Source organism: Oncorhynchus masou, chromosome 33, assembly GCF_036934945.1.
Source record: "Oncorhynchus masou masou isolate Uvic2021 chromosome 33, UVic_Omas_1.1, whole genome shotgun sequence".
Classification (NCBI taxonomy): domain Eukaryota; kingdom Metazoa; phylum Chordata; class Actinopteri; order Salmoniformes; family Salmonidae; genus Oncorhynchus; species Oncorhynchus masou.
The window spans coordinates 23,329,068-23,347,359 of record NC_088244.1 but is presented as its reverse complement, the minus strand read 5'-3'; the positions used below and the strand labels follow the sequence as shown (position 1 = coordinate 23,347,359).

The 18,292-nt window shown below is 46.3% G+C and overlaps 1 protein-coding gene across 2 annotated transcripts in view; it reads right to left on the bottom strand.

Moving 5' to 3' along the window:
* LOC135528058 (semaphorin-3B-like) overlaps positions 1-18,292 on the bottom strand; it is a 98,686-nt gene that overhangs the window by 38,720 nt on the left and 41,674 nt on the right. The window contains exon 1 of one of the 2 annotated variants that reach the window (XM_064956828.1): positions 3,139-3,740. The exons of the other annotated variant lie outside the window; for it this stretch is intronic. The gene's annotated coding sequence lies outside the window, so the exon portion shown is untranslated. Of the gene's footprint in view, positions 1-3,138; positions 3,741-18,292 lie in introns of those variants that run through there. 2 annotated transcript variants of the gene reach the window in all.

Here is an 18,292-nt window from a genome sequence, read left to right as displayed (position 1 = left end):
CTGAGTCCCAGCTCACAGTTCTATATATTTGGTCCCAGCTCACAGTTCTATATCTGAGTCCCAGCTCACATATATATATATCTGAGTCCCAACTCACAGTTCTATATCTGAGTCCCAGCTCACAGTCCTATATCAGTGCAGGAGTCAGTGTATGGTCTTGGCACGGCAGAGCATGAATAATGGGCCTACTGAGGTGTTAAGACAGCAGGGCCATCATAAAGTCCCAGCTCCCAGAGCAGAACAGAACAGTGAGGGACCAGAAGTGCCACATTAACTCCGACACAGAGAACACTACTCACAATCAGCTATGTGTAAGTTATGCAGGGAACCTATCTTTACCGGTCCAACACGCTTTTATATAGATTTACCACAGAAAATCTGCCATAGCAGAAACATTGCCCATTCATTTGTTAAAAGGAGAGGCACCTTACATGTTAATGAGTAGACTGCAGAGAGCATCAGTGGAAGGAGCGTAGGGTCTAAACTAAAACACACACTAGCACACACACAGAGAGAGAGAGAGAGAGAGAGAGAGAGAGAGAGAGAGAGAGAGAGAGAGAGAGAGAGAGAGAGAGAGAGAGAGAGAGAGAGTTGGGTTGTCAGCAGCTCCTGTCCTGAGATATAAAGGCCAGGTCCCATTGTCCCCCATGTCTCCTTAAGCTCCCGTCAGTTGAAGGGTACTATTGTCAGCCCCTCAAAGCACTACAACCCATCCTCACTGAGCTCTGAGCCTCCCCACAAGCACCATAATGCATCTTAATAAAACCATTGGACGCCTGACACTTTATTTCAGCTTCATTAGCCAAGAGTGTGAGAGGGATGGAGAGAGAGTGTAAGAGGGAAGGAGAGAGAGTGTGAGAGGGAAGGAGAGAGAGTGTGAGAGGGAAGGAGAGAGTGTGTGAGAGGGATGGAGAGAGAGTGTGAGAGGGAAGGAGAGTGAGTGTGAGAGGGAAGGAGAGAGAGTGTGAGGGATGGAGAGAGAGTGTGAGAGGGAAGGAGAGAGAGTGTGAGGGATGGAGAGAGAGTGTGAGAGGGAAGGAGAGAGAGTGTGAGAGGGATGGAGAGAGAGTGTGAGAGGGATGGAGAGAGAGTGTGAGAGGGAAGGAGAGAGAGTGTGAGAGGGAAAGAGAGAGAGTGTGAGAGGGAAGGAGAGAGAGTGTGAGAGGGATGGAGAGAGTGTGAGAGGGAAGGAGAGAGAGTGTGAGAGGGAAGGAGAGAGAGTGTGAGAGGGAAGGAGAGAGTGTGAGAGGGAAGGAGAGAGAGTGTGAGAGGGAAGGAGAGAGAGTGTGAGAGGGATGGAGAGAGAGTGTGAGAGGGAAGGAGAGAGAGTGTGAGAGGGAAGGAGAGAGAGTGTGAGAGGGAAGGAGAGAGAGTGTGAGAGGGATGGAGAGAGAGTGTGAGAGGGAAGGAGAGAGTGTGAGAGGGAAGGAGAGAGAGTGTGAGAGGGAAGGAGAGAGAGTGTGAGAGGGAAGGAGAGAGAGTGTGAGAGGGAAGGAGAGAGAGTGTGAGAGGGAAGGAGAGAGAGTGTGAGAGGGAAGGAGAGAGAGTGTGAGAGGGAAGGAGAGAGAGTGTGAGAGGGAAGGAGAGAGAGTGACATGTAAATACTGTAGAAAAAAGAAAAGACAATGTCGAAGTCCCTCCTTCAGGCTATAGGGTCGGAGAAAAAGTAAGGTGAGAGGGGTATGAATTCCAAATCAATACCAACAACCTGTGGCCCAACACAATGAGAGGTGTGACAAAATACAATAGAGAAGAGAGAGCCGGGAGTGAGGAGAACACAATTACTGGAGTTGCAGTGTGTCATGAGACTATTTCAGCCCGGCTGTCTACGCTATGCGAAGGGAGAAGAGGGGGAACGGAGAAAAGGAGCGAGAGGGAGAAAGGAGACAATTGTTCTTGGGGGAAAGACTGACTGGCCTCCGACCAAAAGCCAACAGAGAGAATAAAAGCAAAGGAGGATTATAAAGTATGGAAAAGGACACAGCTGCAGTCACATGAACAGGTTTAGAGGGGTGAGAGACACAGAGAGCCTGACGGCAGGTGGTCTTTGCCCTTGTATAAGCCCTGAGGGGAGAGGCAGGGAGGCAGGGGGAGAGAGGCAGGGAGGCTGGGGGCAGAGAGGCAGGGAGGCAGGGGGAGAGAGGCAGGGAGGCTGGGGGCAGAGAGGCAGGGAGGCAGGGGGAGAGAGGCAGGGAGGCAGGGGGAGAGAGGCAGGGAGGCTGGGGGCAGAGAGGCAGGGAGGCTGGGGGCAGAGAGGCAGGGAGGCTGGGGGCAGAGAGGCAGGGAGGCAGGGGGAGAGAGGCAGGGAGGCTGGGGGCAGAGAGGCAGGGAGGCAGGGGGAGAGAGGCAGGGAGGCTGGGGGCAGAGAGGCCGGGAGGCAGGGGGAGAGAGGCAGGGAGGCAGGGGGAGAGAGGCAGGGAGGCTGGGGGCAGAGAGGCAGGGAGGCAGGGGGAGAGAGGCAGGGAGGCAGGGGGAGAGAGGCAGGGAGGCTGGGGGCAGGGAGGCAGGGGGAGAGAGGCAGGGAGGCAGGGGGAGAGAGGCAGGGAGGCTGGGGGAGAGAGGCAGGGAGGCTGGGGGCAGGGAGGCAGGGGGAGAGAGGCAGGGAGGCTGGGGCCAGAGAGGCAGGGGGAGAGAGGCAGGGAGGCTGGGGGCAGGGAGGCAGGGGGAGAGAGGCAGGGAGGCTGGGGGCAGGGAGGCAGGGGGAGAGAGGCAGGGAGGCTGGGGGCAGGGAGGCAGGGGGAGAGAGGCAGGGAGGCTGGGGGCAGGGAGGCAGGGGGAGAGAGGCAGGGAGGCTGGGGGCAGGGAGGCAGGGGGAGAGAGGCAGGGAGGCTGGGGGCAGGGAGGCAGGGGGAGAGAGGCAGGGAGGCTGGGGGCAGGGAGGCAGGGGGAGAGAGGCAGGGAGGCTGGGGGCAGGGAGGCAGGGGGAGAGAGGCAGGGAGGCAGGGGGAGAGAGGTTGGGAGGCTGTGGGCAGAGAGGCAGAAAGGCTGGGGCTCAGCTGGTGCCTGGTTGGTACCTGGTTCCCAGCCATTTGGATCAGTTTGGACACACTGAGAGAGTAACTGACTTCAGCTGTGTGAGTGGAAGAAGTCCAAAATCCCAAAAGTCCAAAATCCCTAAATGCCCCCAAAGGAACTCACCTCTCCTTCTGCATCCAAGGCAACAGCGTTCCCTCTCAGTGTCCACCTGACCCAGTCATGGTCCGAAGCGCACAGTGTCCCATGGATACCTCCTCAACACTATTACTGCCCAACAAGGTATCCATCTGTCTATTCCATCTATCTATTCCAGGAACAAAAACTATTATTTTCCTTTTGTTCCTCGAGATGCACACACACTTTTACACACTAATTTACCCACTCACACATAGCAGCTACATACACATCTTCACAGACATTTACACATACCCCCACACTCACTTTGTCTGACATACTGCACTAAAACTGCACAAACCCCAGAGGTAGGATACAAATCCTTTAGTAGAATCCACAGAGCAGTAAAGGTAGAGTCCTCTCTGAAACACTAGGTGTACAGCCTCAGGGGGGAACAATACAAGACAGGAGCATCACATCTGGGGGAAATCCAGTGAGTCAGTTAGTCAAAGCAGACAGGGCTGGTGGGTGAGGAGGTGAAATGAAGACAGAGTCAGTATACCAGTCAGCTGCTATAGCAAGCACTTCGGTCCACTCAGGAAAGCACACAACTCCACCATACAGTCTCTCCACTATACAGAGGAACAGAGGAAGCACAAGGACTCAGAGTAAGAGCAGGAATAATGGACGGAATTCAAGAACACAAAGAGAGAGAGGGAGGGGGGTGTGAGCGAGGAAAAGGTGGGAGGTAAGACGAGGGGAGGGGAAAAGAAAGGGGCGGGGTAATGTGCTGGTGTGTGTAAGGGAAGTTAAAGAGGCAGAGCGGGAGTTCTCCATTTGACATCTTAGCCATCCAGTACTCATATTTACACCATTCGTACATGCTGTACACACATGAAGCCCATATAAACACATCTACCGGGACAGATAGAAGGGAACCACAAGCCATGACACAACCCTCTGTCTACGAGTCAGATGGCATCTGAATTTAGATACAGATCACTGCACACATACATGGTAGACTGGCACATCCCATACACTCATACAGGGAAGATGAATAGATAACCTACAGCAGTCATATGCAGGTATCAAATCAGATCTAACTTTGTGTCACACGGGCAGAAATACCACAAGTGTAGACCTTACCGTGAAACGTTTACTTACAAAACCTTAACCAACAGTGCAGTTCAAGAAGAGTTATGAAAATATTTACCAAATAAACTAAAGTTAAAATTATGAAAAGTAACACAATCACATAACAATAACGAGGCTATATGCAGGGGTTATTTGATTAATTGTTCAGCAGTCTTATGGCTTTGGGGTATAAGCTTTTAAGGAGCCTTTTGGTCCTAGATTTGGCGCTCCGTTAGTGCTTGCCGTGCGGTAGCAGAGAAAACCGTTTATGACTTGGGTGACTGGAGTCTTACAATTTTATGGGCATTCCTCTTACACCACGTATTATTGCAAGCTTGGCCCCAGTGATGTACTGGGCCATACGCACTACCCTCTGTAGCGCCTTACGGTCAGATGTCGAGGGGTTGCCATACCAGGCGGTGATGCAACCAGTCAGGATGCTCTCGATGGTGCAGCTGAATTACTTTTTGAAAAATCCTGTCAGTCTCCTGAGGGGGAAAAGGCTTTGTCTTCACGACTGTCTTGGTGTGTTTGGACCATGATAGTTTGTTGGGGATGTGGACCCCCTCCACTACAGCCTCGTTGATGTCAATGGGATCCTGTTCCTTTTCTTGTAGTCCACGATCAGCTCCTTTTCCTGTAGTCCACGATCAGCTCCTTTTCCTGTAGTCCACGATCAGCTCCTTTTCCTGTAGTCCACGATCAGCTCCTTTTCCTGTAGTCCACGATCAGCTCCTTTTCCTGTAGTCCACGATCAGCTCCTTTTCCTGTAGTCCACGATCAGCTCCTTTTCCTGTAGTCCACGATCAGCTCCTTTTCCTGTAGTCCACGATCAGCTCCTTTTCCTGTAGTCCACGATCAGCTCCTTTTCCTGTAGTCCACGATCAGCTCCTTTTCCTGTAGTCCACGATCAGCTCCTTTTCCTGTAGTCCACGATCAGCTCCTTTTCCTGTAGTCCACGATCAGCTCCTTTTCCTGTAGTCCACGATCAGCTCCTTTTCCTGTAGTCCACGGTCAGCTCCTTTGTCTTACTCACATTGAGGGAGAGGTTGTAGTCCTGTCACCACACTACCAGTTGTCTGACCTCCTCTCTACAGCCTGTCTCATCGTTACCACTGTTGTGTCGTCAGCAAACTTAATGATGGTGTTGGAGTCGTGTTTGGCCACGCAGTCGTGGTCGAGTACAGGAGGGGACTAAGTACACACCCCTGAGGGGCCCCGGTGTTGAGGATCAGTGTGGCAGACAAGTTGTTGCCTCTAGGATCTAGAGGGAGGTGTTTAGTCCCAGGGTCCTTAGTTTAGTGATAAGCTTCGTGGGCACTATGGTGTTGAATGCTGAGCTGTCGTCAATGAACAGCCTTCTCACATACGTGTTTATTTTGTCCAGGTGTGAAAGGGCAGTGTAGAGTGTGATTGAGATTGCACCATCTGTGGATCTGGTGGGGCGGTATGAGAATTGGAGTGGGTCTAGGGTATCCGGGAGGATGCTGTTGATGTGAGCCATGATCTTTCAAAGCACTTCACGGCTTCCGACGTGAGTACTATGGGGAGGTAATCATTTAGGTGTGTTACCTTCACTTCCTTGGGCACAGGGACTATGGTGGTCTGCTTGAAACATGTAGGTATTACAGACTCAGTCAGGGAGAGGTTGAAAATGTCAGTGAAGACACTTGCCAGTTGGTCTGCGTATGCTTTGAGTACACGTCCTGGTAAATAATCTGGCCCCGTGGCTTTGTGAATGTTGACCTGTTTAAAGGTCTTGCTCACATCGGCCTCCGAGAGCATTATCACACAGTCATCCAGAACAGCTGGTGCTCTCGTGCATGCTTCAGTGTTGCTTGCCTCGAAGTGAGCATAAAATACATTTAGCTCATCTGGTAGGCTCGCGTCACTGGGCAGCTCGTGTCTGGGTTTCCCTTTGTAGTCTGTCATTGTTTTCAAGCCCTGCCACATCCGACGAGCGTCAGAGCCGGTGTAGTAGAAATCAATCTTACTCCTGTATTGACACTTTGCTTGTTTGGTGGTTCGTCTTATAGGCGTCCCGATTAATTTCCCGCTCATTGAAAGCGGCAGCTCTAGCCTTTAGCTCAATGCGGATGTTGCCTGTAATCCATGGCTTTTGGTTGTGATATGTACGTACGGTCACTGTGAGGACGACGTCATCGATGCACTTACCAATGAAGCCATTGACTGAGGTGGTATACTCCTCAATGCCATTGGATGAATCCTGGAACATATTCCAGTCTGTGCTAGCGCAAAACAGTCCTGTAGCGTAGCATCCACATCATCTGGCAACTTACGAATTGAGCGAGTCAATGGTACTTCCTGCTTTAGTTTTTGCTTGTAAGCAAGAATCAGGACGATAGAATTAAGGTCGGATTTGCCAAATGGAGGGCGGGGGAGAGCTTTGTATGCATCTCTGTGTGTGGAGTAAAGCTGGTCTAGAGATTTTTTTCCTCTGGTTACACATGTGACATGCTGGTAAAATTTGGTAAAACTGATTTAAGTTTGCCTGCATTAAAGTCCTGGGCCAGTAGGAGCGCCGCTTCTGGGTGAGCATTTTCGTGTTTGCTTATGGCCTTATAGAGTTGGTTGAGTGCAGTCTTAGTGCCAGCATCGGTCTGTGGTGGTAAATAGACGGCTATGAATAATGTACATAGTGTGGTCTACAGCTTATCATTAGGTGCTCTACCTCAGGCGAGCAATACCTCGAGACTTCTTTAATATTAGACATCACGGACCAGCTGTTATTGACAAAAAGATACACCCCCACCCCTTGTCTTACCAGATGTAGCTTCTCTGTTCTGCCGGTGCATTGAAAATCCCTCCAGCTCTATATTGTCCGTTTCGTCGTTCAGACATGACTCGGTGAAACATAGGACATTACAGTTCTTAAGGTCCCGTTGGTAGGATAATCGTAGGTCATCCACTTTATTTTCCAATGATTGCATTTTAGCAAGTAGAATTGATGGCAATGGGAGTTTATTCGCTCACCTACGAATTCTCAAAAGGCAGCCTGATCTGCATCCTCTTCTCCTCTGTCTTTTCTTCACGCAAATGACGGGGATCAAATCAAATCAAAGTTTATTTGTCACTTGCGCCGAATATAACAGTGAAATGCTTACTTACAGGCTCTAACCAATGGTGCGGGAAAAAAAGGTGTGGGTGAGTGTGTGTGTGTGGGTGTAAGTAAAGAAATAAAACAACAGTAAAAAGACATTTGAAAAAAGAGTAGCAAGAGAACCATTGACTCGCTGTAATACCTACATGTTTCATACAGACACCTGTTAGTCAGGCTTATTGAGGTAGTATGTACCTGTAGGTATGGTTAAAGTGACTATGCATATATGATAAACAGAGAGTAACAGCAGCATAAAAAGAGGGGTTGGCGGGTGGTGGGACACAATGCAGATAGCCCGGTTAGCCAATGTGTGGAAGCACTGGTTGGTCAGGCCAATTGAGGTAGTATGTACATGAATGTATAGTTAAAGTGACTATGCATATAAGACAAACAGAGAGTAACAGCAGCGTAAAACAGATCTAGGACTGTTCCCAGGAGAGCAGTATATCTTTCCCGTCTGACTCGTTAAATGAAAAAGCTTCTTCCAGTCCGTGGTGAGTAATCCCAGTCCCGATGTCCAGAAGTTATTTTGGGTCATAAGAGACAGTAGCAGCAGCATTATGCACAAAATAAGTTTAAAAAACAAGTTACAAACAACCCAAAAAATGTAACAAAATAGCACAATTGATTACGGGCATATAAAACCATCAGCCATTCTCTTCGGTGTCATTTTAATAAATCCTGAGTAGAGCTTCCACTACTACAGGACACATGTAAACAAGATAATTTACACACATTTACAGAATAAGGGTGTGCTTTCTACGAGTAAGTTCTACTATTCATGAACATGATGGGAGTTCTCCTTACGCAAAAACACAAACACACAAATATACTTAAGAATGCTTAACACACCTGGTAAGATATGTCTGCTCATCTCTGAGCTATCTGTGACGTGTGTGCGTGTCTGTGAGCATGCGTGTGTGTTGTGCGTGTGTGCAGGGGGGCTGGCAGGGTGCCAAGGACAGTTGCCAGGCGTAGCCCCCGCTGATGGTATGAGGGACAAAGGGGTGAGACAGCAGGCACAAAGTTGCTCCCATCCCCCCTGCCCCACCCCTGTCCTGCCCTGCCCCATGAACGCCCTGATGGGCAACCTCCTGACCCCTTCCTGTGGCCATGACAACCCCTCCCTGGTGAGAGGGATGCTGGGTCTCCTGTGGGTCTCCTTTTGTCTTGTGTTCCATGAGCACTCTCTGCCCACTACATCATAAACCTATTTTACCACTCATTCTATAGCCATCCTATAGCCATCCTATAGTCATCCTTTAGTCATCCCATAGCCATCCTATAGTCATCTTATAGCCATCCTATAGTCATCCTATAGCCATCCTATAGTCATCCTATAGCCATCCTATAGTCATTCTATAGCCATCCTATAGCCATCCTATAGTCATCCTATAGCCATCCTTTAATCATCCTATAGTCATCCTATAGTCATCCTATAGTCATCCTATAGTCATCCTTTAGTCATCCTATAGCAATCCTATAGCCATCCTATAGTCATCTTCTAGCCATCCTATAGTCATCCTATAGTCATCCTATAGCCATCCTATAGTCATCCTATAGCCATCCTATATTAATTCTATAGCCATCCTATAGCCTTCCTATAGTCATCCTATAGTCATCCTATAGTCATCCTATTGTCATCCTATAGACATCCTATAGCCATCCTATAGTCATCCTTTAGTCATCCTATAGCCATCCTTTAATCATCCTATAGTCATCCTATAGTCATCCTATAGCCATCCTATAGTCATCCTTTAGTCATCCTATAGCCATCCTATAGTCATCTTATAGCCATCCTATAGTCATCCTATAGCCATCCTATAGTCATCCTATAGCCATCCTATAGTCATTCTATAGCCATCCTATAGCCATCCTATAGCCTTCCTATAGTCATCCTATAGTCATCCTATAGCCATCCTATAGCCATCCTATAGTCATCCTATAGTCATCCTATAGTCATCCTATAGTCATCCTATAGCCATCCTATAGCCATCCTATAGTCATCCTATAGCCATCCTATAGTCAACCTATAGCCATCCTATAGCCATCCCATTGCCATCCTATAGCCATCCTATAGCCATCCTATAGCCTTCCTATAGTCATCCTATAGCCATCCTATAGTCATCCTTTAGTCATCCTATAGCCATCCTTTAATCATCCTATAGTCATCCTATAGTCATCATATAGCCATCCTATAGTCATCCTATAGTCATCCTATAGCCATCCTATAGCCATCCTATAGCCATCCTATAGTCATCCTATAGCCATCCTATAGTCATCCTATAGTCATCCTTTAATCATCCTGTAGCCATCCTTTAATCATCCTATAGTCATCCTATAGCCATCCTATAGCCATCCCATTGCCATCCTATAGCCATCCTATAGCCATTCTATAGCCTTCCTATAGTCATCCTATAGCCATCCTATAGTCATCCTATAGCCATCCTATAGTCATCCTATAGTCATCCTATAGTCATCCTATAGTCATCCTATAGCCATCCTATAGCCCTCCTATAGTCATCCTATAGCCACCCTATAGTCATCCTATAGTCATCCTTTAGTCATCCTATAGCCATCCTTTAATCATCCTATAGTCATCCTATAGTCATCCTATAGTCATACTTTAGTCATCCTATAGCCATCCTATAGTCATCTTATAGCCATCCTATAGTCATCCTATAGCCATCCTATAGTCATCCTATAGCTATCCTATAGCCATCCTATAGTCATCCTATAGCCATCCTATAGTCATTCTATAGCCATCCTATAGCCATCATATAGCCATCCTTTAGTCATCCTATAGCCATCCTATAGCCATCCTATAGTCATCCTATAGTCATCCTTTAGTCATCCTATAGCCATCCTATAGTCATCCTATAGTCATCCTTTAATCATCCTGTAGCCATCCTTTAATCATCCTATAGTCATCCTATAGCCATCCTATAGCCATCCCATTGCCATCCTATAGCCATCCTATAGCCATCCTATAGCCTTCCTATAGTCATCCTATAGCCATCCTATAGTCATCCTATAGCCATCCTATAGTCATCCTATAGTCATCCTATAGTCATCCTATAGTCATCCTATAGCCATCCTATAGCCCTCCTATAGTCATCCTATAGCCACCCTATAGTCATCCTATAGTCATCCTTTAGTCATCCTATAGCCATCCTTTAATCATCCTATAGTCATCCTATAGTCATCCTATAGTCATCCTTTAGTCATCCTATAGCCATCCTATAGTCATCTTATAGCCATCCTATAGTCATCCTATAGCCATCCTATAGTCATCCTATAGCTATCCTATAGCCATCCTATAGTCATCCTATAGCCATCCTATAGTCATTCTATAGCCATCCTATAGCCATCATATAGCCATCCTTTAGTCATCCTATAGCCATCCTATAGCCATCCTATAGTCATCCTATAGTCATCCTTTAGTCATCCTATAGCCATCCTATAGTCATCATATAGTCATCCTATAGTCATCCTATAGTCATCCTATAGCCATCCTATAGCCATCCTCTCTTATTTATAGTAAATCAGCCCTGGTCTAACAATGGTACATGTAGTAAATAGTCCTGACCTATGTGGTAGACTATACACAATATTATATGCCGTGAAATTGTCAAATAGTGCCTTGTTTCTGCATTTAATTGGGTCAACCTTACTGGGTAACTATATGGAAAAAGTATCTTTATTTAAAAGTTTCACAATTATTTTTTTCAGTTCGGTTGTGTGAGTGTTGACATTGCGTTAAGTTGAGGTTACTGTCACAACCAAACGTTCAGGTTCCCACAATAAATTGGGTGAATTTTGGCCCATTCCTCCTGACAGAGCTGGTGTAACTGAGTCAGGTTTGTAGGCCTCCTTGCTCGCACAGGCTTTTTCAGTCTGCCCACAAGTTTGCTATGGGATTGAGGTCAGGGCGTTGTGATGGCCACTCCAATACCTTGACTTTGTTGTCCTTAAGTCATTTTGCAACAACTTTGGAAGTATGCTTGGGGTCATTGTCCATTTGGAAGACCCGTTTGTTCGATGATTGATTTGCACTTTTCACACCAAAATACGTTATTCTCTAGGAGACAGAATGAGTCTCCTTCCTGAGCGGTATGATGGCTGCGTGGTGTTTATACTTGCGTACTATTGTTTGTACAGATGAATATGGTACCTTCAGGCGTTTGGAAATTGCTCCTAAGGATGAATCAGACTTGTTGACGTCTACAATGTTTTTTTATGATGTCTTGGCTGATTTCTTTTGATTTTCCCATGATGTCAAGCAAAGAGGCACTGAGTGTGGAGGTCGGCCTTGAAATACATCCACAGGTACACCTCCAATAGACTCAAATTATGTCAATTCGCCAGCTTCTAAAGCCATGACATCATTTTCTGGAATTTTCCAAGCTGTTTAAAGGCACAGTCAACTTAGTGCATGTAAACTTCTGGCCCACTGGTATTGTGATACAGTGAGTTTTAAGTGAAATAATCTCTCTGTCAACAATTGTTGGAAAAATGACTTGTGTCGTGCACAAAGTAGATGTCCTAACCGACTTGCCAAAACTATAGTTTGTTAACAAGAAATTTGTGGAGTGGTTGAAAAACAAGTTTTAACGACTCCAACCTAAGTGTATGTAAACCTCCGACTTCAACTGTAGGCTTACATGCACAAATACACAGAGGGGTAGAGGGAGAGGAAGGGAGGGCAGAGGAAGGGCAGAGGAAGAGTGGCGGAAGGGGACACCAGTCAAGGGGACACCAGTCAAAGGGACACTAGTCAAAGGAACACGAGTCAAGGGGACACCAGCACTTGTGGACCTTTTCCCTAAGATGGCTGCCAGGGTCGGCTAGCTATGCAGTGGCTAACATCCGTGACACAGTGACACAACATAAAACAAATTCCAGGACTAAGTGGATCATTAGTGCCATGGCAACCTGAGCTATTCCGCCAGCTGTGTCACCTCGCACTAATCTCATCACGGAGCCCACATCCGATTGGCCCAAGACACAGAGCAACACTGATTGGTTGATGACGGGCCATTCCGCCAGGCAGGCAGGCCAAAGTCCGGTCATAAATGACTCAGGTTCTTTCATGAGTGTCTGTTTCATTATGGCCAGAGCCGGGCACAGAGAATAAATTAGATGAGGTCACTGCCGCCCAGGGAGGGTTGAAGGATAAAACAGGCACGGTAGACAGTGTGACGTGACTGAGTGTCTGTGCTGCCCTTACAGAGACTATAACTTGGCACAACAATTAGTCCTCGGTTTTCATTAGCAAGCCATGACAAAAGATAGCTATAAAGGCTCAGTGTTATTAAAAGTCAGGGTCGTGACCACTAGTAAGGTCGAGGGGGATTTGCAGTGGGGTTGCCAAGTGTTTATTTTTTTACTGGGTAGGGGGAACCAAAAATTTAGACAATATACAAATGTTTTTGACATAGATAAATGACAAAATACAATTTTGAGTACATTTATTTATTGGTATTATTTATTAATTGTCTTAATTTGAGATGAAAATATAATTAATTGAAGGTTATTTATTGATGTGACAATCTAAATTTACAGATTTCCAGGTTGTGATATTTGATTTGAAGTGGGGTGAGGTCAGCAGAATTTGTGGTTAAAATGTGGTCCCCACTGAATACCGCTTCCTCGTCTCTCACGATTTTGTATTTGTATTTATTAGGGATCCCTGCAATACAGCAGCTACTCTTCAGGGGGTCCAAACACATTAAGGCACTTACTGTACATTACACATAAAACAAAATATAAAACAGTACATCATATAACATTATTACACCACTACATATCTTCAATACAAAATGTATAATAACACCATACAACAACATTACAAAATATGTGTGTGTAGAGTGCGTGTGCTAGCGTGTGTGTGTATGCGTGTGTCTGTACCTGTGTGTGTGTGTGTGTGTCTTCACAGTCCCCTATGTTCCATAAGATGTTTTTTTGTCTGGTTTTAAAATCTGATTCTACTGCTTGCACCAGTTACCTGATGTGGAATAGAGTTCCATGTAGTCATGTCTCTATGTAGTACTGTGTGCCTCCCATAGTCTGGTCAGGACTTGGGGATTGTGAAGAGACCTCTGGTGGTATGTCTTGTGGTGTATGCATGGGTGTCCGAGCTGTGTGCCAGTAGTTTAAACAGACAGCTCGATGCATTCAGCTTGTCAACAGTTCTTACAAAAACAAGTAGTGATGAAGTCAATCTCTCCTCCACTTTGAGCAATGAGAGATTTACATGCTTATCATTAATTTTAGCTCTCTGTGTACATTTAAGAGCCACCCGTGCTGCCCTGTCCGGAGCCAAATGTCATTTTCCTAAGTTCCTCTTTGTGGCACCTGACGACACTACTGAACTGTAGTCCAGGTGCGACAAAACTGGGGCCTGTAGGACCTGCCTTGTTGATAGTGTTGTTAAAACCAGTTAGAGATAGGGGGCAGTATTTCCACTTTGGATGAATTCCGTGTCCATAGTGAACTGCATCAAAATCTGTCCTACATTGCTAATATATGCATATTATTATTAATATTGGATAGAAAACACTCTGAAGTTTCTAAAACCGTTTGAATTATGTCTGTGAGTATAACAGAACTCACAGGGCAGGCAATCTTCCAAACTAGTTTTGAAATCCTGAAAGTTGGGGCAACTTTGACGTCATCGCCCCCTCCCTTCCCAACAAGTTATGGATCTGGAAACACTTCCTACGTCTTCCACTAGATGTCCTCATTCAGTAGAAAGTGTAATGGAGCATTTGCTGTGAACTTTGACCGAATGGGAGGGAAAGTAGTCGGTATTGCAAGAGAATGCAATTTTGTTGTGACACATCTCTCTTTGAGTGCTACGGCTGTTCCAATCAGCCCCAGATAAAAATGAATGATCCGGTTGGAATGTTATTGGATATATATGATTATAACATCCTGAAGATTGATTCTGCATTTAGTTTGACCAGTTTCTTCGACCTGTAATATGTCTTTTGGAAGTTTTCATGCAAAGTTATCCTGGACCAGAAGTCATTTTTGGGGCATGTGAGCTGAAAGTGATAGCAAATGCTGCTACTTGGACACTAGAATTGAACATCATGGAACAAAACTATTTATTTTTGTACTAGGACTCTACATTCTACATTCTGATGAAAGATCATCAAAGGTAAGGGAATATTTATGTTGTAATTTTGTATTTCTGTTGACTCCAACATAGCGGAGAAATATTGTTACGTCTGAGCGCCGTCTCAGATTATTGCAATGTTAGGCTTTTTCCGTAACGTAAAAAAAAATGTGACACAGCGGTTGCATTAAGAACCAGTGTATCTTTAATTATATGAAGAATATGTATCTTTAGTCAAAGTTTATGATGAGTATTTCTGTCATCTGGTGTAGCTTTCTATAATTCCTCCGGATATTTTGGAGGAGTTTCTGAACATGGCGTCAATGTAAACCGAGATTTATGGATATAAAATGCATATTATCGAACAAAACATAAATGTACTGTGTAACATGTCATATGACTGTCATCTGATGAAGATTTTCAAGAGGTTAGTGATTGATTTTTTTTTAAATCCTGCTTTTGTGATTTTATCTTTTGCTGAAAAAAATGGCTACGTTTTTTCTTTGGTTTGGTGGTGGTCTAACATAAATATATGTTGTGTTTTCGCCGTACAAAACATTTTAAAGATCTGACATGCTGGGTAGATAAACACGGTATTTATCTTTCATTTGAGGTATTGGACTTGTTAATGTGTGGAGGTTAAATATTTCAAAATAATATTTTTGCATTCCCTGCGCCACCTTTTCAGTTGAACCTTTTCGCCTTAACAAGTTTTAATAATTTAAAGATGCGGTCAATATATGTTCATTATTTCATTCCTTTGTAACCCTGGTAGGTTGACATATAACCTGAACCAGGTTGCAAGCACTGGTCACAGTTTTAAGCTTTTTCTTGATTGGGTATCTTGATGAAAGACAGTCAATATTGAAATCACCTAGAAAATATACCTCTGTTGATGTCACATACATCCTCCCATTCCTACCCTTCGCACAATTCATTGAACCTTTCATAGGCCCATAAGGAACAGGATAGCATACGCCCGCTGGTCCCAGCGAAAGGTCCAGACCTACTACAGCAGGCAGTGTCCCGTCAGATCCAGAGAGAGGGAAAGGAACCAAACTCCATGACGAAGCCACTGCTGGAGTCAGCGTAGTTGGAGTCAGCACTGCCGTCGCAGATACAGGCAATTCCAGCGATGAAGGTGCAGGTAGATCCGGCACCAGTGCAGCAAAGCTAATCCTTATGCCAATCTGCTCTAAACCACTCGCAGTCACTCCCGTTGACTTCGCAGTATTTCCCTGCCTTCGGTTTCCACGACTTGTGGCATCGGATCAGCTCTGATTGGAACAATCTTTTTGCTGTTCTCCATCTACTGGACTACAAGATGGGGGAGGAGAAGCAGATGGAGATGACTTCCTTGGCAGGCAAGTTCCAGGTAGCACAGACCATTCGGATAGGGACAGATGACAAGGCGGGAAAACGAGAACAAGAATGTTCCAATTTGTCTTTTCCCCATAAGTTCGAGCAGAATCGAGAGTTGCTTGTGAAGCTAAGCCTCCTCATTCCTGTAATCCTCCGCTAGCAAACAATTTCTGCATTGGAACTCCGGATTGTCAACACTGTTGCGGACAAGAGCGTAATAAACACAGCTTCTACAGCTCTGGAGACGTTCGTTAGCTATTCCAGGCGAAGCGGGCTCCATTGCAACTAGCTAACTGGCTAGTTGGAAGCAGGTGATTACACAAACACACACAAAAAAATGTAACTCAGGAAACAACAGGCTGAAGCAACCGGTTGAGATGCAGGAGGTATCCGAGTTCGTGACAGGATATGACTTCCATTATCTCCTCTTCCTCACTCTCTCCATTTCTCAATCCCTCTCTCTATCTCTCTTCCATGGTATGAGTCTCCTGGGGGTCATCCATGTCACGGGCCCCTAAGTCCAGCCTGGACCCACTGTCCCCTAGTCCACTGAGGGCCCACTCCCTCACCACTAACCCCCTATGCCCTTTGATGTGATCAGGTAAGGAGGTTAACTGAGTGGATTAGAGCACCTTTAAACATGGCAGGGGCTTAGTGTCACACCCTCCCCCTCCCCTCACCTCTACCAGACCCAAACCCTACTTTCCTCCACCCTCCCCCTCCCCTCTACCAGACCCAAACCCTACTTTCCTCCACCCTCCCCCTCCCCTCTACCAGACCCAAACCTACTTTCCTAGAGTCACAGGGGTGGGAAATGCAGCAGGTCCCCTTTGGAATGTGATTCAAAGATCTCTCTCTTTCCCACAACTGATGATTAAATATACATCTGGTTGTTCTCCTCTCTCTGAAGCACAGGGCCTTGCAGCAGGTGATAACGGCATTTTGAGCTGATGGGGAATGGAGATGAAACTGGGGAAATCACCTGAGAGAGATTTTCCACTCTTACCACCCACATATAAACACATATTGCTTGCTTGGTTGGGTGCACACATATGCACGCAACCAAGCAAGCAAGTACACATGCACGGACGCATACAGTACATACAGTACACACACACACTGTACACCTTCCACCACTCAGCTCTGACACCCTCTTGAGATGGGATTATGTTTGATGGAGCCTCTCCAGGTGAAGTTATGCTAATATGGCAGCCTCAGCTCCAGCATCAGCTGGAGGCCACACTGAGGCAGGGAGACTGGAGAACGAGTACTCTGCTCTACGACCTCAAACTTCTTCTTTCTCTCTCTCCCTCTTTCTTTCTTTCTCCCTCTCTCTTTCTTTGTCTCCCTCTATTTCTCCGTTTCACTCTCAGTCTCTCACTCTCTCCCTTTTTTTCTCTTTCTCCCTCTCTCTTGCTCTCTTTCTCCCTCTCCCTCTCCCCCTCTCTCCTCTTTCGCTCTCTCTCTCGCTCTCTCTGTCTCACTCACACACTCTCACACACACACACACACACACACACACACACACACACACACACACACACACACACACACACACACACACACACACACACACACACACACACACACACACACACACACACACACACACACACACTCAGGAAGGAGCAGAGCACGGCACTCATCTTTCATTGTGTATTTTATTTCCTGTCTCTTTCTCCTCTATCACTCTCCTTCTCTCCCTCTTCCCTTATCTCCCCCTCCCTCCGCTTGTTTTTCCCTTACTTGCAGAAGCTGGAAAGATTGTTCTCGCTCTCCCTCTCTCATTGTATCTGTTTCTCTCTGGATGTAACCTGTTCCCCTCATTTATTCCCTTCCATCTGGGAGGGTGATGACCTTCCTAACCTCCCTCTGCCCTCTCTCCTCCAGGCCAACTCTGTGGCCCTGATGCAGGGAGCAGACACACACACATGCACACGCACACACAAATACACACACAGACACGTGCACTCATGCACACATACACACACACAGACTGATTTGATTTGACAAATGCACACGTGCACAAACACACTCCCGCACACAGACTCACCCCTCCTCGTTGGGGAGTGGTTAACATCAACGCACTGAGTCTATGTTCAGCGCTCACTATGTTAGAATGTCGAGAATGAAGTGCGTGGAAGTCATTCTGTGAGCATAGCCTATGGGATAACCAGCTGGCATACACTCAGCATGACATACAGACACACATTTAAACACACAGTGATAAATATCTGTGTAGAAAATTACTAGAGCACACAGCGAAGCCATAATGAAGATTAGTAATGAAACCGCTGGCTGTGCTGACATAGCAGTGTAGAACTGGCAATGCAGGCAGGTAGCGCAATTGGTGCTTCAAAGACTCCACAGGCAGCAGAGGGATCCTAATGATCCTAGCTATCCCCTTTCCCCATACTGCAGGCAGGCAGGCAGAGCTGCCTTGTTAAGGCCAGACTAGACAG